Genomic DNA, 26,144 nt, shown 5'->3' on the forward strand with positions numbered 1-26,144 from the left:
ATCCACTGCATGTGGAACCATAACCACTAGTGTATTATCCATAACTAAACCAGCAGATGGTCGAATCGAAACAGCCGCTGCTGCAGTTGCTCTCAAGCAACTTGGCAACGCTCTGGCTACAGGATCTAAAGTCGACGTAAAGTACGCACATGGGCGTTGCTTCTCGCCAAATTGTTGAGTCAAAACCGACAATGCACATCCCTCTCTCTCGTGAACATACAATGTGAAAGGCTTGCTATAGTCGGGAGTACCCAACACAGGAGCTGAACACAATGCATCACGTAACTCAGAAAAGCTCTTTTGACATTCGTCGGTCCAAGGAATAGGATTTGGAGTATCCTTAACCGTAAGGGCTATCAAAGGTTTCGCTAAAAGGGAAAAATTTGGGATCCACTGTCTACAGTACGACGTGATACCCAAAAACGCACGTACTTCTCTCTGTGTCGTAGGGACACTCATTTTCGCAATGGTCTGAATTCTCTCTGGGGTCAATTTCCTTCCCTCCTTCGATAAGAGGTGACCTAGATAGGTAACTTCTTGGTGACAAAAATGCAGTTTGGAAAGAGAGACTAAGTGATGACATTTAGACAAATGAGACAACAAGGACACAGTGGCATCCTTACATATGTCTTCAGTATCGGCAGCGACTAACAAATCATCTACATACTGGATAAGGGCCGCACCTTCAGGTAAGGCCAACAAGTCAAGTTGTGTCTTCAGAGCTTGACTGTAGATTGATGAACTCTCGCAATAACCTTGAGGAGCGCGCTGGAAGCGGAAACTTCGTCCTCTTAAAGAGAATCCAAAAATATCTCTACTCTCTATGGCAATCGGGATGCTGAAGAAAGCATTTTTCAAATCAATCACCGAAAACCAGGTAGCAGAAGCCGGAATCAATGTCAGTAATGCAGTAATATCAGGTACAACAGGGAATTGCGGAACAACGATCTTATTCACTTCACGGAGATCGATAACAAACCTATATACAGGAGGCTGTGAAGAATCTGTTCTCTTTAGACTATTACACACATTACCTCGAGTCTCTTCTATGACACCTTTATCAATCAAATCATAAATGATCACTAAAAGTGCTCGTTTACCATCACTTGAAATACGATATTGCGGAATGCGTGGTAACTGAGCATTCGCCTTCAACGTCACAACATATGGAGGAATGTCTAACAGGCCCACATCATTCGGACCCGTAGCCCACAAGGAATCTGGTAGCAAGGACAATTCCGGTGGAAGACAACCTTTCGACACATATATTGGAGAAATCACATTCTCACCTAAAGTAAGTTGTACTCCAGATGGTGAACAATACAAAGTCGCATACAATCTCTTCAACAAGTCAAGGCCTAGCAAATTCTCATTACAATCTGTTGTCAAAAGAAGGGGTGCTTCAAACCTACGAGGACCAACAGAAAGAGGCAATGGAACAGAAATCGGATTCATAACGGGGGCGCCAGAAAAACCTATAGAAAAATTATTTAAGCCAGACAAAGGTGCGCCAGGGAGTTTCGAATGCATAATAGAACTCTTTGTAGCACCAGTGTCTAGCAGAAAAGGCTCTGACACGCCTGATGCAATCACTTCCACGTAAGGTCCACTCTGATCTACCGGAACTGAAACAACTCCCTCTCTTTGTCCATGGCTGTCCTAATAATCATTACCTTGCTCACCATCGCCTTCGACATAGCAATCATCTACGTAGTACTGTGTAGATTTACCGGAAGAAGACTGTTGTTGATCAAAACTATTCATTGAATTCTGTGGAGGCAAAGGGCGCGCATTTTGTCCGCGACCTCTACCACGAGGCACTTGTTGTGCACCTCGACCTCTAATGCCAGGAGCACTATTTGCTCGTTGCAATAAAACCGGACAACTATTCTTGTAATGACCCTCTTCTCTACAATATGCACATTGATTAGGACCATAGGGAATACGCTGTTGTTGAGGAGTCTCGTCTCTTTGCGAGTTACTCGAAAACTGTTGAGGCTGCTGATAGTCGCGCTGATTATTAACACGGAGTGGACAAGCTTGTTGTAGAAGAACTTTCGTCTTCAATTCCTTAGTCTTCTTATCCACTCTCTCTAACTCATCCTTACGCCTATTCTCGTAGTATTGAGCCGTAGCAAGAATCTGCCCTGAAGTAGAAACGGGCCAAGAACTCTCAGAATCCTTCAACTTAGTACACAACTCGGGAAGAAGATTGTGCACAAACTTATCAACAAACAATCTCTGGCCACCTTCGGTAGCCATATCCTGACCACTATGATCAACAAACGTTTCCTCGAAACGCGAGAAAAAGTCTGAAACAGACTCTTCTTTCTTCTGCTTACAGGCTGACAATTTGTCCCAATTAACACGCACTTCAGGCATTAAAGTCTTCATGAAAGTAATAATCCTACCAGGAAGTTCAGTAATAGCATCTTCAGGCTTAGCACCTCCAAATTGTCTATCATTTGCCGCAGGGAGATTTGCCCACGAATCGCCCAATTCAAGATCATGATCTGTATGACGAATGACGTTCCAAATGGACTGTGGAACAACGTTCCCAAAAAGCATATCTATATCCGCCAAATTCATGACACACGAACTCACAGTTTGTGCAAGTTCTTTATAATATCCCGCCGGATTCTTTCGTGGATCCGGTAATGTCTGTTTGAGCGCTAAAACTTCTGCTCGCTTCCACGGCACATGTACCCACACACGTTGGAAATGTGCTTGAACCGGTGGAACAGCAGCAGCATCAGCAGGTCTCCATACTGGAGGAACCTTTCGCATCGGATATTGACGCGCTTGTCTCCTAACTGACGAATCTGGCTCAAACAACCGCTCAATAGGAACATCGCTTCGCAGCAGCAGTAACACTGATACCGCTTTCTCAACATCAGATAGACTCACAATCGTTCCTTTGGCAAATTCCGAACGTAATCGGGATAATTCTACAGGAACCCTACCTACTTCATCCATCCATTGTTCATGAAGGAATGCACACATAAGTTCAAAAACGTAACGCTGCTTTGGTGCTTCCCATTGTCGGAAGACATCCATGATACCTTCCAGATCATACTGGGACTTATACGTCACCCATCTACGTGTCATGTGGTCTAGAACCACTCGTTCATTTGTATCGGGTAGTTGACTACGCAATTGTCTACGCTCATTCATAGGAGACATACCCATTTGTCCCAAGATAGGAGTTAGGAAATTAGAAAAGGCAGCGGTCATCCGCTGTCTAGGAGAAGGACTAGTCGGAAGGACAAGAGGAGACGAAACAGTAGTAGTCGGATCCATAGTCGGAACAGGCATAGAAACAGCAATAGTAGCAGAAGGCAAAGCAGGCAACCCTTGAGAAGGCTGCACATTAGAAGGAACAACCAATGGAGGAGCTGGCTGTAAAGAAATAACAGGAGGCAAAGCAATAGGAGCTTGCACGGCCACAACAGGCTGTGGTGGAGCTGTAGCATTCTGCATATAGGGTGGTGGAGAATTGAGCAAATGCGACATCAAAGGGTCTTTCACAAGATCCTTTTCATCTTTCTGCTCTTAAGCCGGCAAAACTGGGTAGTATCTGTCTACCGCTAACTTCCTCACTCTAAGCATCTGTTCACTATCTCTTTCTTGTTCATCATTTTTGTATGCAACGGCGGCTTGCACCATTGCACCCTTCCTATTCTGCTTTGCTAACTTAATTTCTTTCTGTTTGGCTTCTTTGCGCCGAATGCGGAAAGAGTCAAACATCGCCGGCCGGGCTTTCTTCTTGAACAACTTCACTTCAAGATTATCTAAGACTTCTGTCTCAAAACTACCATAACGGGGCCACTGTAGGACACCGTCATTCTTCGTGTATTTTATCCAAATCTCATTATAACTAATTGGACCTACTCCATGCTTCACGTACAACTCGTATGTAGGAGTTCCGATCGGAGGAACCGGACACGAATCCTCTAACCGGGAATCCCTCATAGTACCACAACTAAACAAATTCCTAAGACTGCTAAAACTAGGCATCTTGCTCACTAGTCTAGCTTCAAACAACAAGGGTAATCTAAAATCGATAAGCTCGTAAATACACAAATCCCTTGGCTTTGGGGCCTGCAGGTACCAAATCAAAGCTATCCACTAAAGGATACAAAACAAACTAAGGACTTAGAACTAGGAGACGCTCCCTCTATACTTAACTGAGTTGTCGATGGCGTCACCAGAAGACCCGTCAATCGTCTCGCTCTACAAACGTCTAAGGCTCCAAAACAGGGCGACAGTCAGGGCAGCAGTCCTTCGTAGCCGTCGGGACGCGGGAAGCCTCGCAGCAAAGACCTTTGGAACCACGTCGACATACAGGGGTCGCTGAAGTGGCTGGCCAACCTCTGGAATTTTCTCACGACGCTCCTCACGAACCTCTGGCTTGGACCGGTACTGCTGAAGTCGCCCCACGTTGGGCGCCAAATGAGGTACTGGGTTTTCTCGGAACTAATACTAATACAAAAACCCAGCGGTGTCAGGGCAACACCCAAAGACCCCGGATTCCCCTGTCTTGGCAAACAGAGACACTGGATACTTCTTGATGACGTCAAAGACCAAAGTTTAATGGTTGTAACCAGGGACAGAGGTCTCCGAAGTATACACGGGTAGTTCGAAAGAGACTGCACCATCCCAATGAACGAAACTCGGTCTTTTATGCCGAAAATTACGCTTCTGGCAACATCACAATTTACATTTGGTGCATACAAAACTAACCAATGAGCAAGTAGCATTTCAAAAAGTAGCGAATCACGACAGTCAAAGTTAATCCCACTTTCCGTTGTCCAGCCCACCACAAACGATCGTACATATGCTATTTTCCTGTTCGATCAGGCCGGACAAACCCATCATAAAACCTTCAACCCAGATCGATGAACATGTCGTAAAGGAAAGGCAGAAACAGATGGAAAGGAGATAGAGGAGTGGGAACGGTGGGCCATAAAATCAAGACACGTCCTGCTCTTTGATCTTTATCAGTGCAGCTGCTAACCAAGGAACTGGCTCAGCAGGATTCGCCCCAGGCAAGGAGTCAGTTTGGCCAGGTCAACCAAAAGTCAGCTAAGGCCTACGTGTCAAGGACTCGTTCGGCCACAATCATAGAGCCTATGTTAGGGCAACCATTCAAGATGGCTGCCGTTTTACAAAATGGAACCCGAGGGTTCAAACTAAATCCTCAAATGCAGAGTGTTCTCCTATATCGATTCATACGAAAACACTCAGACACGTTAAACTCGTCATTTGCGGTCTGCTGACACCAAGATCGTCCATTTCCGACAATCTTTATAAATCGGGTATCGGAACTATCGAACCCAATTCGGAACCACGGAACCACAGTATTAAATCACAAGCCAATTCTCATGCGGCTAAAGGGTGTGACCAAATGTAGAGAAAAATGTGAGAAATTGGCCCAAATTTGAACAAAAATGCCATATGCTCCATAAATGTAGTAGGCACTGAGGTAAGTTCCACTCATTAATCGGCTGAAGAATGAGTTATACATGGAAGCAAAGGAGAAAGAAAACTTATGGCAGATAATAGTGATAGCATGACTGAAACAACATTTTTGACTGCAGGCACTGTATAGACAATAAAGTCATTATTTGTAATGCAAGGCAGTTATCCTGAGGTGAGGCGAAAGTAAGACGTTGCTGCGTGTTAGTAAATGAAATGCTGGTTACCTTGGGACTTTGCAGGTTGCGCGGGCAAAATAAAATGGCGGCCGCCACTCACATTGTTGTGAGGAGGAATCACCTTCACCGGCGCTGGGTCCCCGTCAGCTGTTGGAGGAGCTAAAGCAGTTAATTCACTGCTCCACGCCTTTAAACGCAGGCGTCCATCATTTGTGGTCCCTGTTGCGGCCGAAATACGGGCTGAAATCCATATAAAAGCTCTGCGGTCGCACGGAGCTCACAGAAAAGGCACCATCTTCCTGCAGCGCGAGACCACGCCCCCCCCCCCCCAAAATAGTTCTTTATTGATTAAAATAGCTACCCTTTGATCAGAAGATGGAAAAGAAGCATGTTGGATATAAGCATGGGCGGAAAATCCGTTTCGCTCGCGGATTTTGCGGATTTTCGGTAAATTCGCAATCCGCGAGATTCGCGAATCTCCCGCAAAATCCGCACTGTTCGCGTGAGTTCGCGGCTTCCCAGTACAACTTCGCGCCCCGCGAATAAGCGCAAAATTGCAGAAATACGATCTTAGCAAAACTGAAACTACTTACCAGGTTCAAAAGTTCAGGCTCATCATTAGTAGCCATTTCCTGTAGTGCTTCCTGAGGGGCCCCTCCAGAGTTCAGTTGCCAGTTGCAACTATTATGTGACCCTGCTCTGAACCTCAGAATAGTTACACATATGCCACAAAGGTCCTGAATTACAGCTAAGGGAGACAAGCAGGAGCCAGGCTGGAAGTTCAAATCCATTTATCAGCCCCTAATTCATTATTGTCAGTTGGGGCAGGGCAGGTGTTGTAACTAATTTTGCAACAATGAAAGCACTTAGCAAGTGCAAAAGATCACTAATCAGGAAGCACTAAGGAAGCAGGTGCCAGCTAAAAAAATATTCTGTGACACATTAATCAGCCCCAAATTAATTCAGGTCACTTGAGGCAGGGAAGGTGTGCTTGCTTTGCCACAATAATGTACACTGACTGGACAACCAGAGGGTGCTGTGATGAAACAGAGGGTGGCATGGGTGGGCCAGAGGGTGGCATGAGTAGTCAGAGAATGGCAGTGGTGACAGAGAGTGGCAGTGATGAAGAAGAGTGTCCCAAACAGGCTGGACACGTAGAAACAACAAGTTCGCGAAACTTGCGACCCGACAGGTAAGTTCGCGTGTTGCGAAATTGTACAAAACCCTCGCGAACTGGCAGAAACCCGCGCGAACACAAAAAAAAATAAATCCGCAAATTCGCGAGAATTCGCGGATTTTGCGGATTGCGAGTTCGCAAATCCGCAAAATTCGCGAACGCGAGATTCGCAAAATTCGCCCATGCTTAGTTGGATATAGCCTGGTGTTTTTAAGGGGGTGCTTGTGGCTTTTAAGCTTAGTTACTCACATGTAGTTCCCTGAACCAAGATAATGAAGCCTGAAACTTGACTCTATTATTGAGGCCATTGGCATTACATGAAATTACTTTCAGCAATCTAGTAACCATATCTTATTTCAAGCCACTTCAATGACTTAGCTACATATGGGGTGTGGCTTGCGCGCCGCTACGAGATGGCGGGTCGCGCTTGAGCTCCGGGGTGACAGAGGCCAGCGAGGCTGTTTACGATCCCCAACCTTGTTGAAACTTCACAGAAACTGAGGTATTGCCGTCGGATGATGCGGTGAGCGGTTTCAGCGCTTTTTTGCTGCTCCTGCTCTCCGGTTTGGATGTCCTTTGGTGACGGTGTCATCCTCCTCACGACTGTCACAGGCGGCCGCCATTTTGCGCTGAGGTGACGGCGCTCGAAATTCCTCTCCAGTCGCGGTAGCGGTAGCTCTCCGGGAATCCTTTGCTGCCTTCCTTTACAGTTTGCAGTGCTGCTCTTCTGGATTGACCGTTTGGCTATCCCTGTGAAGCAATTTCTATTGAAGCTATGATTCTGCTGTACGTATATTATTTTGGTCCCCACACATGACCGGATTTCTCACATAGTCAGACATGCATGGAAGGTGAGCAATATATGTCTCCTTTTTTCTGTTCCCTCTATCTGGTCCGAGGATGATATTTTCTTCAATTGATACATTTTCTACTCCATGTATGCTTGGCATCTTTTGTGACGTGCTATTTGTGGCTATGGCTCATGGGTCTTTCTGCTGGTGAATTTCCTTTGTCCTGAGATACCTATTGGAGGTCCAATGACGCCCTAACTATCAATTCTGTGGAACTGCGCAGTGTTGACCCTCACAAAATAGCGAAATCTGTCTTTTATGGAGTATAATGATGCTGACCCCCTTTTTCTAAAGTGACTGCCACACTCTTTCTCACTATTCTGCCTCAGTGATGACAATAAGCTGTGTTCTATTTTGGAAATCAGTCAGTATTTGGTCCTTTACTGCATATTGTATTGGTCATAAGGGTATCCTGTTTTGAAGTGTAAAGTCTCTCTAACCCATGGCTGACAACATGGGCCTATCTCCCAACGCCAAAGACTTGAAAGGTAACCTGAAAAGATCTAAACAAACCTCTCCTACTCGGGAGTTATCTCAAAAAGATGCTAGTACTACGCTGGACACTATTTGGTCTCGACTAAATGCTGTTCAGGACATTGCGCAATCGACCAAAACTAATACTGATCTTCTTCAGGTTGAAGTTGCAGCCATCAGGAATGACTTTAAAACCCTATCACTTTGTGTGTCTGCTGCTGAATCCAGAATAAGTGATGTGGAAGACTCAGCACGACTCCAATCTAAATCGCTGCAACAAATGGAACGCTCTATGTCTGCGTTGAGGAGAGACTTTACGGAACAGGAAGATCGTAATCGTCGAAGTAACTTACGTATTTTTAGTTTGCCCGAGGATGCAGAGAAATCAGCGCCTTCATTGATAGACTTCCTGTACCAGTGGATCCTTCAGTTCTACAGATCTCCTTTCAGAAAGACTTTGAAATTGAGAGAGCACATTGAGCTCCTACCTTCCGGCCTAAATCTTCATCTCAGCCCAGAGCGGTGATTTTTAAACCTCTGCGTCATCAGCACTCCGAGCAAATTCTTGCTCAGATGAGGAAGATCAAGTCGGTCATTTGGGAGGGCCACAAGATTGCTATTTCTCAAGACTTTGCTAGAGATTCTGTTATCAGAAGGAAAGGATTTCTTAATCTACGGAGAAGATTATTTGATATGAACATCCCTTTCTCCTTTGCTGGTCCTTCTCGATTCCGTATAACTTTTAAAGGTCGTACTCAGCTTTTCTATGAACCTTCAGATCTTTCCACCTTTCTGGATAATCAGATGGAGTCTCAGATGGATTCGACACCTTCTCCTGGTCCCTCTGGTTCCTGAGCGTCCTCTGCAGAGTTTGCGATTCTTTTGGCTTTGATGTCTTGTTCCGTACTAATGTTACAGTTTCATTTTTCTCTTTTTTGAGTGTTTCTATTTTTTTGTTGTCATCTTTTCTTATTTCTATTTCTGTATTTATGTATGTATCCGTATGTGATGTTAATGTTTTATTATTACTTAATCTGTTTACTTTATAAGTCTCGTTATGTTTTAGTTATACGTTCCTGACTCTTCTTCCTCTGTAGCTGTTATTTGATGGATTCCTCTGGGGATCAGGTTATCATCCTTCCTTCCATTTCCTTTTTTCTTTCCATTTTGTCGTCTGCCCTACTTGTCCTCGGATATTATTTCAATTGATTCTATTTTATGTTGTTTTTATTCTTGTTTATGCTTTGTTTTTTTTCTATTTCTTCTTGTTTTTTCTCGTGTTTAATATATCTTATTGTTAATTCTAGTGTTTTTGATGTGGATTTCCACTTTATAAAGTTTGCATTAATACTTCTTTGAATATTTAGGGTTGAATTGATGAAATGATATTTATTACTGTTCTATTGTTATACTTGCTCTTACATTATTTTTTTTTGATTCATATATTGATCTATATATTCAACTATCTTTTTTCTTTCCATCATTGCCCTACAATTTGCTTTATATGAATCAATTGATGAATTTCTAAATATTGCTTTTTTTGTTATCTTTACATTTGTGACGATTTCTACTGTTTTCCATTGCAATTTAGATTTCCACTATGTTGACAGTCCCTGATTTTGCTTAATCTTTTCTTCTCTCTCTTATTATTGGAACTACTTTTGGTATACTATTTTCTCTGTTTCCAAATCTTTCTTATGAATTTTTCTGCTCTTCCTTCTATCTCTCTTTAGGATATGGGGTGTTGGCTTTTCAGCTCTCTCTCCTTGTTGGCCTTCTGCTCACCTTTCCATGTTTCCCCCTCGTATGGTTTTGGTCTTTTTCAGACCTCCCCTGGTGGGTTTCTCTCTCTCTTCTTTTTCTCTTTTCGCTTTTTTCTTTCTTTTTTTTCTCTTCCCTTCCCCTCTTTCTTTTCTTGTTTCTTCTGTTGGCACCTATTGGTTGTGGGGTGTTTCTTGTTGCTGGGTCTGCGTTCCTTTGAGTCCTTTTGTTCCTGTTTTTGATTTATTTTCTTTAATATCAGTGTTTAGTGGTTTTTTTCTTCCTCTGTTATTATGCCTGGTTTGAATGTATTGTCCCTTAATGTTCGTGGGTTGAATCACCCGGTCAAAAGGGCTAAGATTTTAGATTACTGTAAACATCTTTCTAAAGATTTAGTGTTATTACAGGAAACGAAAATCTCTTATAAGGAAGCCTTATTATTGAGGAGAGAGTGAGTCCTTGATGTGGTATGCTCTGATGCTTTTGGTAAAAAGAAAGGTGTGTTAACATTGATCTCTAAAAACTCAGGTTTGTCGGTAGTGTCTGCAGAACATGATTCGGAAGGTCGATGGTTGCTGTAATGCCTTACCAATGGTTCTCTTCATCTTTATGTCATGAATATTTATGCGCCAAATATTGATGATCCATTGTTCTGGCGGTCGAGCACCAAATAATTGTCTGAAGTTCCTCATAAGGGTAATGTAATTGTTGGTGCAGATTTTAATCTTCCTATGGACCCCATTCTGGATAGGCAATCTGCGTTTAAATTTCGTCCTTCTAGGGCTCATACACAGATGCGCAATATGTGTGCCTCTGCAAATCTTCAAGATCTGTGGCGTTTACATAATCCTACTGGCAGTGATTTTTCTTTTTTCTCTTCACCTCATTCTAGTTTTTCTCGTATTGACTATCTTTTAGTTCATTCAACCCTTTTACAGGCTTCGTCTTCTCCTTACATTCATCCTATTCTTGTTTCTGATCATGCTGCAATATCCTTTTCTCTTCTCAATCTCACTGATAAAAAAGAACCTTGTACTTGGAGGCTAAACACAGAGATTCTGCAGATCGGACTCAGGTTGCAGCATTGAATGAGGAGATTGATAATTATTTTTCTGATAATGAGGGCTCGGTTGGCTCCCCAATAGTCTTTTGGCTTTCAAATGTACGCTGAGAGGCCAAATTATTAAATATATAGCAAAGAAAATGCTGATATTAAGAAACAGCTTACAGATTTAGCTGATGACATTAAAAGACAAGAGTCTCTTTATCAAAACTCTAAGGATAAACAATTACTACAATCTATTAAAAATGTGAAGTATTCCTACAATACTATTGTTACTAAAAGAGCGCATATTGGAGTTCAAGCTCAAAAATCCAAACGCCTACTTCTGAAGAACCGTGCAGGTAAGATATTGGCAGTGACTTTAAAATTTCAGGATTCTAATCTTAGATCGTCTCAGATATCCTCTATCACTGATAGCTCTTGTGTCAAGAAATTTCAAAAGAAGGAGATAATCGAGGTTTTCAGTGATTTTTACAGTAAATTATACACGCCTGTTAATCCAGCTGCTTTTGAACAGTGCCAACAATTTTTAAAGACATTTCCTATTCAGACGATTTCGGATGCTGATGGTGTTAGGTTGGGAGGTCAGATCACTTCTGAGGAGAATATTCATGCAATTAAATCCACACTCTTGGTAAAGCTCCAGGACCTGATGGTTTCCCCATCATGTTCTACAAAACTTTTCTTACTTCTGTTGTCCCTCGTCTTAAACTTGTGTTTGATACTCTTATTGCATCAGATGCGGTCTCGGGTTCTGCTGCTACTATAGTAGTGATACCAAGGGAGGGCAAGGATCATTCAGACCCCATATCCCTCCTCAATATGGAGGCAAAGAATTTTGCTAAGATTTTGGCCAAACGCTTGGAATCATTTATACCACTTCTTATTCATCCCTCTCAGACAGGCTTTGTCAAAGGACGATTAGCTAGAGACAATATTCGTACCTTTTGCCACATTATTGGTAAAGCAAAATTGTCTACTCTCCCGGCGGCTGCTTTGGCCCTTGATGCCGAAAAGGCTTTTGCTAAGATTTCCTGGCCTTTTTTACATGCTGTGCTGTGTGCTCATAACCTTGGTTATTCATTTGTTAATATGATTATGTCCTTGTACGTACGTCCGAGAGCGAATATCGGAGTTAATGGTGCTACGTCCTCTTTTTTTTATCTTTGTCAGGGCACTCGACAGGGGTGCCCTTTATCTCCTCTTTTGTTTTTGTTATCTATTGATCCCCTTTCGAGATTAATTAATCTTCATTAAGATAATAAAGGCTTTACTTTTGGTTCACATTGCATAAAGACTGCAGCCTATGCAGATGATGTCCTCATTTTCTCTGATGATATTGCTTTTGCCATTCCTGCTATTTCTGATACTATTAAACTTTTTTCCAGTGTCTCTGGTTAATCTCCCAATAAAGATAAAACGGAAATGTTTCCGCTTAATGCTTATTGCTTTCCAGCTCATATGAGTAATGCTGGTTTTAAATGGCAATCAAAACAGCTCAAATACTTAGGGATTTGGTTTTGTAGCACTATTTATGACACTGTAGCCTATAATAAGGCTCAAACCTTACTTAAAGTTCATCAACTCTTAGATACATGGTCTCCTAAATATATCTCCTATTGGGGACGCCTTCAAACTTTAAAAATGATGATAAAGCCCATTATTAATTTTGTTTCTTCTATGCTTCCTATTAGGTTATCTTCTTCTTTTTTTCATGAAATGGATTCTCTTACTTCTAAGTTCCTTTGGAGCCAAAAAAGGGCTAGAATTTCTTATGGGTCTTTGAGGAAACCTTATGATTTGGGTGTTGCAATTTCCCTGATTGGGAGAAATACCAGGTGTCTTTTTTAGCAAAGGTGCCCTTTGGTTCTCCTCGGATACTCCCCATACACCATTGTGGATATTCATCAAACAAGAGCTTTCTTCTCCCTTACCTCTATCCTCTTTTTTAACCACATCCACATTGTCTATTCCGTTTTCTCGTTGCATTATTTTAGACACCATTGCAGTGGTGAAATTTATCGACAGGAAATCTTCCACACCAATTCATAAATCTAGGTGGTCCTCTTTATGGCTCAATCCTAAAATTAAACTTACTGTTGATCCTAGCTTAATGAATTATTGGGCTAATAAAGGCGTTACATCGGTTTATCACCTTTACGATTCAAATAAGGAGCCATTACTTTTTTTGTTTTTACAACGATAATTTTCTCTTTCTAATTTAGATTTTTATACCTTTTTAAAAATAAAAGTGGCTCCAGCTTCTCCTACTGTAGCTCTATTACAATTGTGGCTCAGATCTGGCCATGTAGCCTCTAGAATCTATAAATTTTTGTCTTCCAACCCTCCTACTTTACTTACTGTTACTCAGCAGAAATGGTCGCACCATTTTGATCATGATCTTATTGCGCATATCTCCTCAGATACTTGGCAGTTGATTGGGAGACTTTCTCTTCGTAACAAAATTGCCCCTTCTTTAACTCAATCTAAACTTTTTTCTCTTAATCTTCTACATTGGACTCCAGCACGTCTATATTCTCTTGGTCTTAAAGATGATGATCGATGTTGGAGCTGTGGTCTGGATACAGGTAATTACCCTCATATGTTCTTCAAATGTACTTTACTCCAGCCTTTTTGGGACTTGGTCCATAAACACCTTATGTTAATATTAAAACTTCAATTTAAGCTCTCCTTTATTATGGTTTTGCTGGGCCCATGAGCCTCTCCTAATCCATTGCCTTTAGATTCTTTAGACTTACAACTACTAGACCTATTATTGCCTATAGCGGTTAAAGTTATTCTTATGGAATGGAAATCTTTTAACTCAGTTTCTTACCATACTTGGTGGGCTTGGGTGTCCTTCTTATGTGGTGCTCATACCTCAGTTGATGACGCTCATCTCTCCCCTTATATTTCTAATAGGGTTTGGAGAGCTCTTGATGAATATATGGAGTTGGCTTCAGAAGGGTTGGTGGACCAATATCCGTTTGTAACGTCTTCTTGAGAGTATGTTTATTGTTCTCCCCTCCTTTTTGTGGTACCACAGTAGATCCTTCTTTCTTTCTTTCTTTCTTTCTTTCTTTCTTTCTTTCTTTCTTTCTTTCTTTCTTTCTTTCTTTCTTTCTTTCTTTCTTTCTTTCTTTCTTTCTTTCTTTCTTTCTTTCTTTCTTTCCTCCCTTCTTATCTGTCTTTCCCCCCCTTTCCCTTCTTCTTTCAAGTTTTTCGCTCTTTCTCTTTTCTCTTTCTCTAACCCATTGTATCTATCAACGTGATACATATGATTGTTATTGCGGTCTTTAGATATGTTTTACAATTCATATATGGAATTCTTGAATGAAATATCGGAGTCGTATTTATATTTTTAGTTGATTTCTTGTGTTTCCTCTTTCATTCATTGTATCACTTTCTTATTGTATTTAACTTTGTATATACCTCTTTGCAAAACTCATAACATTATTGAACAAAAAAAATGACTTAGCTACATATTTTATTGATTCTGCTACATCTTTTTGGCATCCCCCTAACCCCCATACCATTTCTGGCCTTCCCCAGCAATCCTTCCCCCTGTGGAGCTTGGATGCTTGAGGGCCTCACCCACCCCAGACCCTTGTGTGGGATCTGCTCTGCCTAATTCCCCCCCCCCTTTTCCCTGTAATCACGGTGTATCATCAAAGCCTTACCAAGAAAGGAAAAAGAAAAACAGAGGAAAACAAAGGAAAACAAATAGGGAGAAATCTCCACATAAGTAGAGGGGACACCTAAACAATGCAATGTGAAATTGATAGTAGAAGGAAAAGGAAACAAGGGAACATGGGGTGGGGGTTGGAGGGTACCACTAGTACTCACAGACAAAAAATCATATATTTTTTGTGCATGATTTTAACAGTTCTTTTTGTCTCTCCCTTTGCATGATAAATTGCAAAAAAATATTAGCTTGTTCCACTGAGACAAAGAACTATAAGCTTGGATTGATGAACATGCCCTACTTGTATGCCCTGTTTTTTCAAGGGTTCACTCACCATCTTGAGTTCTCGCCAACACAGACATCTGAGAAGATTTTGGACACAAAATTGTCTGATGTCTAAATCCCTTAGTTTTAATGACCTTTGTCAAAATGTTCTCTTTTATGCAGAATCTCTGAAGTTAACCAAAAAGTGGTTGGATATCTTGCATTTGAAGGCTGAGAAGAAGGAACATGATGAACTTGCATAATGGTGAGATCCTCCACCATTTCTTAATGTTCCAGGATCACATACTGTTTGACCAAGTCTGAGTCAAACGTAGTGGCCTTTTTTCCATTCTCTTCCCCTACCAGGATCCCACCAAAGTGTAGATTTGAGAGGCAGGATTTCTTCTCCATCTCTTCTAGATTCATCTGTATCTCGGTTAGTTCAAACATATTTCTTTGTAGTAGTATCAGATTTGATTTTAAAATCCTCACTATCGGAGATGCTTGCTCTGCCTGCATTAGGCGGAACACCTTTTTTAAGAGGTCTGTTCTGCAAGGTGTGGCTAGTTTATATCTTATATTTGTAACAAATTAGAGGAGTTAATTAAAAAAATGCTGCCTCAGAAATCCTGTTTTTTGTCAAATGAAAACAATAGGGAATAGAAGTGTTTGTTGTCGTTGGATAATCCTTTGAGTAATTCAGTGGGGTAGAACTCCAACAATTTCTCCATTTGTGGAAGTGAGACAATTTGTAGCTTTGACACTTTGTTCACTTATTATGTGGTGCAGACTCATTTATTTGCATCATGCATCATGCATAAAAACTAACACTGCCCATTATGTAGGCTTTTGTATAGTGACTTGTCTTTTACCAGGCTTCACTGCATGCACATTAAACAAGGACACCTAGGCCCATATTTATAATAGTGTTGTGTCGCCCTTGTTCCACAGAAGGGGGAGCCAGGGCGAAGCAGCACTAAAGTCAGATTAATCAAGCCACGCAAGGCCACTTTGCATGGTCCTCTGTGGCTTGATAAATCTAGAGTAATGAAAAGCAATGCAAATCACTGCTTTGCACTTCTCTGCCCTCAGGGAGGTGTTCCATAGGTTGAACATGGTGTTCCTGGGCATCAACCCATTGATTTGTGTGCATTACCAGAATTACAATTAGTGGTAGACCTGGGAATGGTCAAAATGCTACCCAGGGGAGGAGTAATGAGGAGAAATATCTTTATTTCTCCGCTGCATTCTGCAGTACACATAGAAAGAGGAAAATACCTCTGAGGTGTTTTTTTTGTACAGTAAGGTGCTCCTTCCTGCACAAAAACAATCCTGCCTACAACGCAGGCTCCCTTGCACCATGAAGCAAGGGTCCTTGAATTGGGGCAAGGCAGCACAAGGCACACCAACAAAAGGAAAGGACAGGAATGTGGCATATAATGTTACATTCTGAGCATTCTTACCCTTTCACAAAGCACAGAAGGTGGCTTGCTGTGTTGCGCTGAGCGAAAGTATGATAAATCTGCAGCCTTCAATATATGTGTAGACAGATGTCCCCTACTTAGGGTGAGCACAGATATAGAGAATGACTCTTTTCAAGGCAATCTCAAGACACATTTACTGAGCAAATCGTAAAATATACTTCTTTGTGCCCTCTCTTAATTTCTCTCCATCCTCCACCTGCTTCTCGTCTCTTTACACCCTTCTCTTTTTTTCAGAGCACTCTTTCTCTCTCCCTTTCTTAGATTCACTACAAAGATTTACTCAGCCTCATGGTTTTGGCTTAACTTCAAAGGCACGGGTCGCTCTGACAGTCATTACTCCTCAAGTCAGACTCCTCCATATGAAGGTTTCAACACATGCCAGCAAGTGATCGATCCACAATTCTTTTTACAATGAGTCTGAGGTTTCAGGAATCGTAATCACCACAAGAGAGGAGGTCAAACCTAAGCTAAGCCTTTTTTGGATCTAGCCTATATTCAGTAGCTCATCTAGCTCATTTCTTTACCACTTGGCAAGATGTTATGGCATGAAATGGATTCAGGGGTATTCTATAGATTTCTACAAATAGCCTTTTCAATCAACTCCTCTTCATTTTACAGAGGATAATAGGTTGTTGGTTTCTCAGGAGATAAACGCCCTCATACAAAAAAGACTATAGAACAAACCTCTTAACTGTAGGAGCCTGAGAGCAAAGCACTGCTAATTTTATCAAGGTTATTTGGGACCCAGCAGCAGGGCTAATGACAGATCCTGACGCAATTAGAAGTGTGTTTTTAAAATATTATCAGGCTTTATACAGAGAAACTGATACACAACATGATAGACTACAGGATGCAATTAATTAATATATCAAGCAAGACGATTGTATGAGGCTAGAGAGTAGTGACGCGGAAAGCATGGATGATATCCCGCAATGGGAGGAAATTCTTCTTGCATTGAATAGCCTTGCCACAGGTAAAGCGGCTGGCATGGATGGGATCCCCACTGAATTTATGTTAAATTCTCCACTCATGTGAAAAATATACTGTCAGAGCTGGTTGCCCATATATTTCAAGGGAGACGACCTCCTGGGTCGTGGTCTATAGCCAAAATTGTAGTTTTTAAAAAAAAGCGTAAGGATTCTACAGATCTAGGGTCATACCGCCCCATAATATTAATAACTAGTGACTCCAAAATTTACGCCAAGCTATTGGCCACACGATTAGCCCCAAACATACATAAAATTGTATCTGCACGACAGGATGGGTTCATCCCTGGTTGGGATACTACTGATCATACACAGAGAGTAATCTCATTGTTTGACTGGTGTGAGGTTTCAGGAGACCTTATGGCACTGATATTATTAGACGCTGAAAAGACTTTCGATAGGGTCTCCTGGAAATATCTCTGGACTGTCATGGCAAGAAGTGGTATAGGGGAACCCTTTATTAAAGCAGTACAGATGTTATACAAGAAGCCGTCTGCTATTTTCATGGTGAATGGGTCAATATCAGAATCGCTGCCAATCACCAGAGGGACAAGGCAGGGGTGTCCATGCTCGTTGCTCTTATTTGCCATGTATATCGACCCATCTATTCGGAGATTAGAGAACATTGCTATGATCTTACCTGTTTGGGTAAGAGACAAGGCTACAAAAACGTTAGCATACGCGGATGATATCGCGTTAGTTACCAGCGACCCAGTGAATTCAATCAGGGTGATTGAAGAAGAAGCTAAGATCTTTGGTGAGTTATCTGGCTAAAAAATTAAATCAAGCAAAAACTCAGATCATCCCTAATAGTAAAATAGAGTTGACTGATACACAGGTGACAGAGAAAGCTCTATCTCAGCGTGAGTATAACCACCAAAATAGAGAACTTAGTTGATGATAATATTGCTCCACTAATGCAACGTACAAAAAAGGATATGATTCGCTGCAACAATCTACATGTATCCATCGGGGGTTGATGTAACTTGATAAAAATGCTTTTTGCCCAGATTTTTATAATTTTTTAGATCAAACTGTTTGGAATTCCCACCGCAATTATTTAAGAATATGGATAATATGTTTATGTTTAGTAGGTTTCTGTGGGGGTATAGGAAACCACAAAGGGCTCTACGAACCATTAACTTGCCTAAAGATAGAGGGGGATTGGCGCTGCCTACTTTTAAGTTATATTATTGGGCTGCTACCTTAAAATATTGTATTAGCTTACTATTTTCTATAGCCAACAAGTGTGAAGGGGATATTCCAACACCACTCCTATTAGGAAATGAGTCTAGAGCCTGCTTATAGCACCATGAAAAGGATAGTTACTTCAAAAAAGTGAGATTTAAATCTATATTTGATATTTATAAGACCTGGAATTTTGTGCGGAAATTAGTTGGTATCAGATGATTATCTTATTACACCCCAATTTATAAAAATTATAGCCTTCCCGGGATTTTTAATGACATATGTATGGAAAGGTGGGCAATGAAAGGGATCACACAACTCAGATATTTTTATATGAAATTAGCAGATAAATCTTTTGGGGAACTACAGATCGAATTTAATCTAGATCATCGGGACTTCTTCAAATTCTTGCAAATTCTAAGAAGAGAGGGGGGATCAAAATTCCAAACGGTTTAGTTGATGAAGAACTTGTTTAAGAAGTCCAATGGTAAAATTGGAGAAATTTATGAACTATTGAATTCTTGCTACCCAGATAATCTGGATAAATATATAATGAAATGGCAGGCTAATCTCGGGGTTTCAGCTGAAACGGTCCTTCAGTCCTACACATTATATCAGTATAGTTTCATGTCTAATAAGTTGCAGGCTCAATTTTATAAAACCTTTTTCTTTTTATACTATACTCCCTATAAGATTGCTAGATGGGGGTCAAGGAAAGGAACTACATGCCCCAGCTGACAGCATACATATTTTTGCTTCTTGATTGATATTAAGGAAGATAGTGAATGATCTCAGCCTTTCTTTCAGAAGTGTTTAATACAAGAATAGAAATCTCCAATGAAGAGATTATGTTAGGTATAGCTAATATTGAACAACCTAAATATATGCAAGGGTTGATATTTGTTGCAATGGCTGTCCATAGAATATGCGTCAGCATGGCTAGACACCAATGCACCGGTGTTTCAACAATGGAGATCTTGAATGCTAGCTACCTGTAGCTTAGAAGTAGCCATATACAAAAGAAAGGGCCTTGGAAAACGTAAAAGAGGGCTGGCAATTTCGGATCCTCTTTTGCAATGGTTACAAGGATAGCTAGGATATACCTAAGCTATACATGTCTATATCGTTTTTTTATTTTTTATTTTTTATTTACAGATTCACATTATGATATGTTGTGTATCAACTGAAATTTCCTCTATGTTCCTTCCCCTTTCCTTTGTGATATCTAAGATACAATATCTTATGAAATTGTATTTTGTGTGTATTTGTCCATACTCGGTTGGTCTGAGCTGGGGGTTGGGTTGGTAGGCAAGGGGGGATTGTAAATATTTTAAAAAAAGAGAGAACTTAAAAAATAAAAAAAGAACAAACCTCTTTCGATTCTTCTGTTCCTTAAGCACAATTTTTCTTTTATAGAAGAACAATAAGTTTTGTCCAGTATTAAACCTCAAGTGGTTCCACAATTTTATGGTCAACCATCATTTCAATTATTATTCATCTAAGGGATTTCCTATTAGAGGGCGATTGGATGATCAGACTGGATCTTCAAGATGTGTATCTTATGATTATAGATCACAAATCTTTCAGGAAATTCCTTCAGTTTCAGTGGGAAAAGGGGCTCTCTGTTTCAGAAGTCACATAATATTTTTGTGGTCTAATTTTTGACATACTGTCAAACAAGGCAATTGTGCTGAAAACATTTGGTGTTCCTTTGTGTTAGATTAGAATGATTGTGAATAAATCATCATTTAGAGTTAGATTATGAATTTACATGTCAACTTTTCATCTTACATGAGCAGACAAACCAAGTACATTTAATGTTGGTATAATTTTGAGATTATGGAAGTAACACTGAGAATGCTACACAATTGTTGTCATATGGTGGGTCTTGTCATAGGTCTCTGTAGAGTTTCTCTCTTTTCACTATGCATGGCTAGTGCCATGCAACAGATATATGACCATTGTTAGTGATTCTCAATATCATGAACTCTAGATTGAAAAAACACAGGCCCTCATTTGTGAGAAAATGTTGCAAGGTAATAGTTCAAAACACCATGGGTGCACCTTATTTACGGTGCGGTGAACCATATTGTAAGGTGCCAAGGCCCGGAATAACAACATTCTGCATCAGTGGGACAGCTTCCACAGAGAAATGTGATGCATGTGTACTCAAAGTGAGGCTAGACTGCCTTTCAGGTCGCAAAACAATGCTTACGTGCCGCAAAGCAGCTTTGCTCCACATTCTAGTTTGTAATGTGCCAAAAATTGCATAAAAAGTGATGCATTTGAAAAAAACTGTTAATCTTTACCTCAAAAGAGAGATTTGGAGTAGGTAGCAGGTAGCAGGCAGCAACAGTCAGGGCAACAACCCCACATCAGCAAAGATGTCCAGACAGAAGAGGAAGAGTACATTTAGTGAGAAGGAGAAACACATTCTGACAGAGGTGACAAAGCATGAACATCGACTCTTTGTCGCCTCACAATTGCCATTAGGAAAGAAAGAAGCCCTTTGGAAGTCTAGTGTGGACAAGATTAACAGAATAGGGCCTGCCTGTAGCCAGAAGTATATTTTAAGGGGACATGGTACTCAGCTATGATCACACATTAATGCAGTACTCTATAGGTGTATACTTTCCTATACTGGTTGTCCGACTAAATATTGACCCTACCCCCCAGAATATCGTGTTACAAGAATATCAAGGACAGAACATTGAAAGGTATGTTCATATATAGTAAGTATAGATTAACTATTCGCAACTCCATGGGGGGGGAGAGATCCAGCAGCGGTGGTAGACTTTTTTCATATACTGCTTCTAGACTATGGAACTCCCTACCTCTCCACCTACCCGTAATTCAGGACCACATGGCTTTCCGGAAGCAACTAAAGACCTTGCTCTTTTCCTAGTTTCCTGGCCCCCTGTGTTGGTTGACTCAGCGCTGGGAGGCCTCCGGGTAGCCATGCGCTCTATAAATGCTCTTCCATTCCACATCTACACACCTTGAAGATTTAGAACCGTGTAGGTATATATATGTGGAGTAAGGTATAGAAAAGCAATATCTACCTGTCAATATTTTGGCTGCAATATTCGGTCCTCCATATTCTGTGCCATCAATATTCTGGTTTTGCTATTCTGGTGCACACCTTGTGATTCTGTGTAAAAGAATATGTTGATTTTTTTAAGGTCCAAATTAAAGTATGATCAATCAACTCTCCAAAATCCGACATTAAATCCTATCAATTCATGGGATTTTAAGTAAAAAGATGTAAAGTTTGACTTGCAACGTTGTGCATTTTCTAAACAGTTCAAGCTTTGTGCAATGCAAAATTTCAGAAATTATGATTTTTTTAATGAGCTGGCTTTAGCTCAGAGCCCCCCTCGCACACATCTTACCTCAGGTGGTGGATATTCAGCCTCCACACTCAAAATTATTTTGCTTGAAGATGTCGTACCTGGGATATTCTGAATCTAGAAATAATCACACCTAGAAGGCCCAAAACAATAAACCTTACCTCACATAAATTTAGGAAACTTTATCTGCCTGGAAACTGTGGAGTTTTAGTATTCCAACCAACTTTGTAATTGAAGTTTTTATTTGACTTGCCACCAATTTAAAATACCTTTATAGAGAGCTTGGAGCATATCCATCAATAACATTTTGGGAAATTAGTGGCAAACTGTGCGTTTTTGACATTTTTAACGGCTGCAGCAATGGTGAGAACTAGATGCCCTGATTATAATGTCCTCAATTTTTGGTCCAAGAGGATGGATCCTCAGTGTGTTGACCCTGGAATGGTTATCTGGTTATTAAACCATTTTTGAAAGATACATGTTCTGTTATAGCAGCCCTCTGTGACATGGCAGGCTATATTGGATCATTTCAGATCTGCAATACCAGCTGGTTGGGGTATTTACAGCCCTCTGTAGCAAGGAGATTAATTTAACAAAATGTCTGCCTCCTGCAAACAAAATATAGATCTCTAGAGTAGAAGCTATTTTACCAGGCTATATCTCACAGTAGGCCAGTGTAGGCTGAAGCAACGTCAATCAAATGTAAGTTGCACCTGACTGTGGAGGACTCTGCCCCAGCATAATAGGTTAATCAAAGCATTATGCCATATTTGAATCTGGGGTTCGTGATCCGGCATTGCTTCTGAATGGATGGTAAGTTTAGGTAATGACAACCATGTATGCATCCTGAAGAGTAAAGGTCATGAAAGCTTATGGCTTAGGAACAGCATGACTCCGTGCCCTCTACAGTTCTGCAATATTTTCAGAAAGCAAATTCCTGTTTGCCATACCATATTTGAAAGGTGTTGGACTTGGCCCTTTCTGCATGGCCATCCCCAAACTTTTTGCCTTCGCTCTCCTGTCTTCTGAACAAATTTTTGTTGGTGTGTAGGACTCTGTGCACTTTACCACTGCTAACTAGTGCTAAATTGCTTTTGCTCTCTCCTTTATATATGGGGATATTGTGTGTCATGCACCTGGTTTAACAAAACACCTGTTTAAGCCTTTCTTCAAGAACACAGTGCTGTCAATATGGGTTCCTCAAAGGAATATTATACATGTGATTTGAATTGATGCAGGTCATAAGGGGTTAAAGCAGTTTGTGGGAGTTGTGAATGATGGGTGCCTGCTACTGTCTGTGACGTGTGAGATCTTCTGTATGGAATAAACTTGAAACCTGAAATCTTGGATCACATCACTGGCAAAGTCAGCAGCCACAGATCTACAAGAAGATCTCAACTCATGAAACCAAGCGAACAGTCATCCTTCTCTGCTGACACCTAACTAATGAAGAGAGGCAGCTTTGAGGTGAAACCCAACTGAATTTGTGACTGGTTGAAAGTTGTGCTTTAGGGCTGTTTGAACACGGAATTGTTGGTCTGTGCTCACGTTCATTTACACTGGTTTCATAGGTTTAGTGTGTCTAACTGCTTAGACCACAGTGTTTATGCAGTGCACAAGAGGATCCCTGCTGAGTCTGGCATACTTGGCTCAAGCACAGAGTCAGTACGGTGTCTGTCCCATGTGCAAAAGAAGCTCGTGCTGAGCCTAACTTCTAAGCTCGAGCACGGAGTTGGTCTGATGCGTGTTCCATGCTCACTCTACGGCCTCGTGCCTCGCAGCAAGTTCTGATTCTTGCTACAGCACAGATGTACCATTTTTAAATAGTTGAACCCTCCTGGTCAATGTGACACTGCGGCTGTGTGACTCACTTCTTCCGTAGTTACATTGTGGCACGGCTTGACATTTTCTTCCACCTACAGGGCACCTCAAGACTCTGGCTTTCACCATCTCCTTACGCAGAACTCTGTTCCCCTGTGGCGGCTGGTTTCAAATGTTCTGGGAGAGTGGCTGAAGCGCTTGGGCATGATTGGCTACCGTACTTGCCACTTGCAGTGATGCACACACTTAGAGGAAAGCCTTTCAAATTTATACAACTCTTTCTCCACATGTCTATAGACGGAGGTGCTCATCTTTTCAGTGACACGCACACCTGTTACAAGAAAAACTTTGGTGCATGATATTCTTCTTATGCCAATAAATAGAGGTGCTCGTCTTTTCAGTGACATGCATACTTGTTAAAAGCAATGTTTTGGTGCACAATATCCATCATATACCAATAAATAGAGGAGCTTGTCTTTTCGGTGACACTCAAATTGTTACAAGCTATACTTCCATACATGATTTACTAAATATGCCAATAACAAGAGGTGCTTGTCTAACACACTTTTAATTTTGATAAAGGGCTTGTCGTTACAGTGACGCACACCCTAGTTTCATTGAGCCTATGCACTCACCTAATGTGCTTGTCGTCTTCAGTGATACGCACACTGTTTAACACGCACACTTTTAGTTTTGATAAAGTGCTTGCCATTTCAGTGACACACACACTAGTTCAAGCTGTACTTTGAGCCTATGGTTCACCTAATGTGCTGGTCATCTTAAGTGATATGCACACTACTTCAAACATATAATTTTGCTGATGTGATTATATTTAGCTAGTGAAAGGTTTATTGCTTCCATTTTGTGACATGCACACTGGTTGTAATTAGAATATATGCACTCACTGTTGATGTTCAGTGACACTCTTGCATTGTGCAAACATTGCTTTATTTTCTTTACTGCTTGTTCTAAAACATTTTTGATTCATGCTTGTTCAATTGGTGTCTGTATAATTTCTGTGGTGTTGTCAGTCGGTTGCCTCAACAGTCATGCAGAATTTGACGGCACCACCATTTTTCATGTCAAGTCCATGTATTCCTCCCATCAAGCGGTAGAAGTGGAGGAAAGTATTTGAAAGGTACGCCAAAGTGTGTGGAGCATCTTTAAGTACAGAGAGAAAGACCTCACTACTTCTTCACTGTCTTGGTTTAGAAGCCACACATGTCTTTCCTAGATTCAGGTGCTAAAATCACCATTGTTTCCATCAATTCTTTCAATACAAAATTGAAAGGTAAGTTTGTGGTGATTACAGAAGACATTAAGGTCTGTGGTTATGGTGGTGAACCTATAAAGTTGCAAGGGTATTTTGTTGGGTGGATTGAATTTAAGGACCGATTGGTCTCTGGAAAAATATATGTTTCAAAGAAGGGTTACAGCATTATCAGTTGGCTGCATAAGGGTGATTTGGGGTTATGCTTGATCCTAATGGAAATCCTCCTATTCAACTTAAGGAGAGGGTTGAGATGTGTGCCGTGGAGGTGGACTCTGATCATAGCTTTGTGGATGTATGTATGTATGTATAGGCATTTTATATAGCGCACTACTTACCCGGAGGGTCCCAAGGTGCTTCGACCGCTGCGAAACCCTTCCTGGCTTCCCTGAGAGATGGTCCCTTAATGGGTATCTCCAGGGTGAGACCAGGCCTCCCCGGTGGTCTGGTGGGGCCGTTAGTGAAGATGAGGCAAGCTAATGCCCAGAGTTGCCGAGTGTGATCGCTGATCATAGTGGGCACCAAGGCGAGAGAATTATCGAGTCCGCTGACCCTGGTCCAGAAACCTGCCGCGCCGGGAATCGAACCCTGGTCCCGGGCCGTCCTCTGCTCTCGGGTCTGCCGCCTCTAACCAGTGTGTTTAGGGAAGAACTTGGATGTTTGAGAATTTATAAGCATCAGATAAGACTCAGACGGGATGCCCAACATATTTGTTGCCAAGTAAGGAATGTATCCATCTCCATTAGGGAGGAAATGCAGTGTGAGATCTTGAAATTGAAACAACATTGGATTATTGAAGAGTTGGAGGGCACTGAGTGGCTTGCTCCGGTGGTAGCGGCCAAGAAAGCCAATAGTGACTTACGTCTATGTATAGATCTGAGGCAGCTCAATAAGAATGTTATTGTGGATAGGTACCTCTGCCTAACATTACTGAGCTGCTGGTGTTGCTAGGGGGTAATAAAGTATTTAGTACTATCAACCTCACCTCTGCATATCATCAAGTCAAGCTGGAGGAACCATCCAGGGATTATACAGCATTTATCACTCCCTTTGGCATGTATAGGTTCATCAAGCTACCCTTTGGGTTAGTTTCAAAGTCATCAGTTTTTCAGC

Source organism: Lissotriton vulgaris, chromosome 6, assembly GCF_964263255.1.
Source record: "Lissotriton vulgaris chromosome 6, aLisVul1.2, whole genome shotgun sequence".
NCBI lineage: Eukaryota > Metazoa > Chordata > Amphibia > Caudata > Salamandridae > Lissotriton > Lissotriton vulgaris.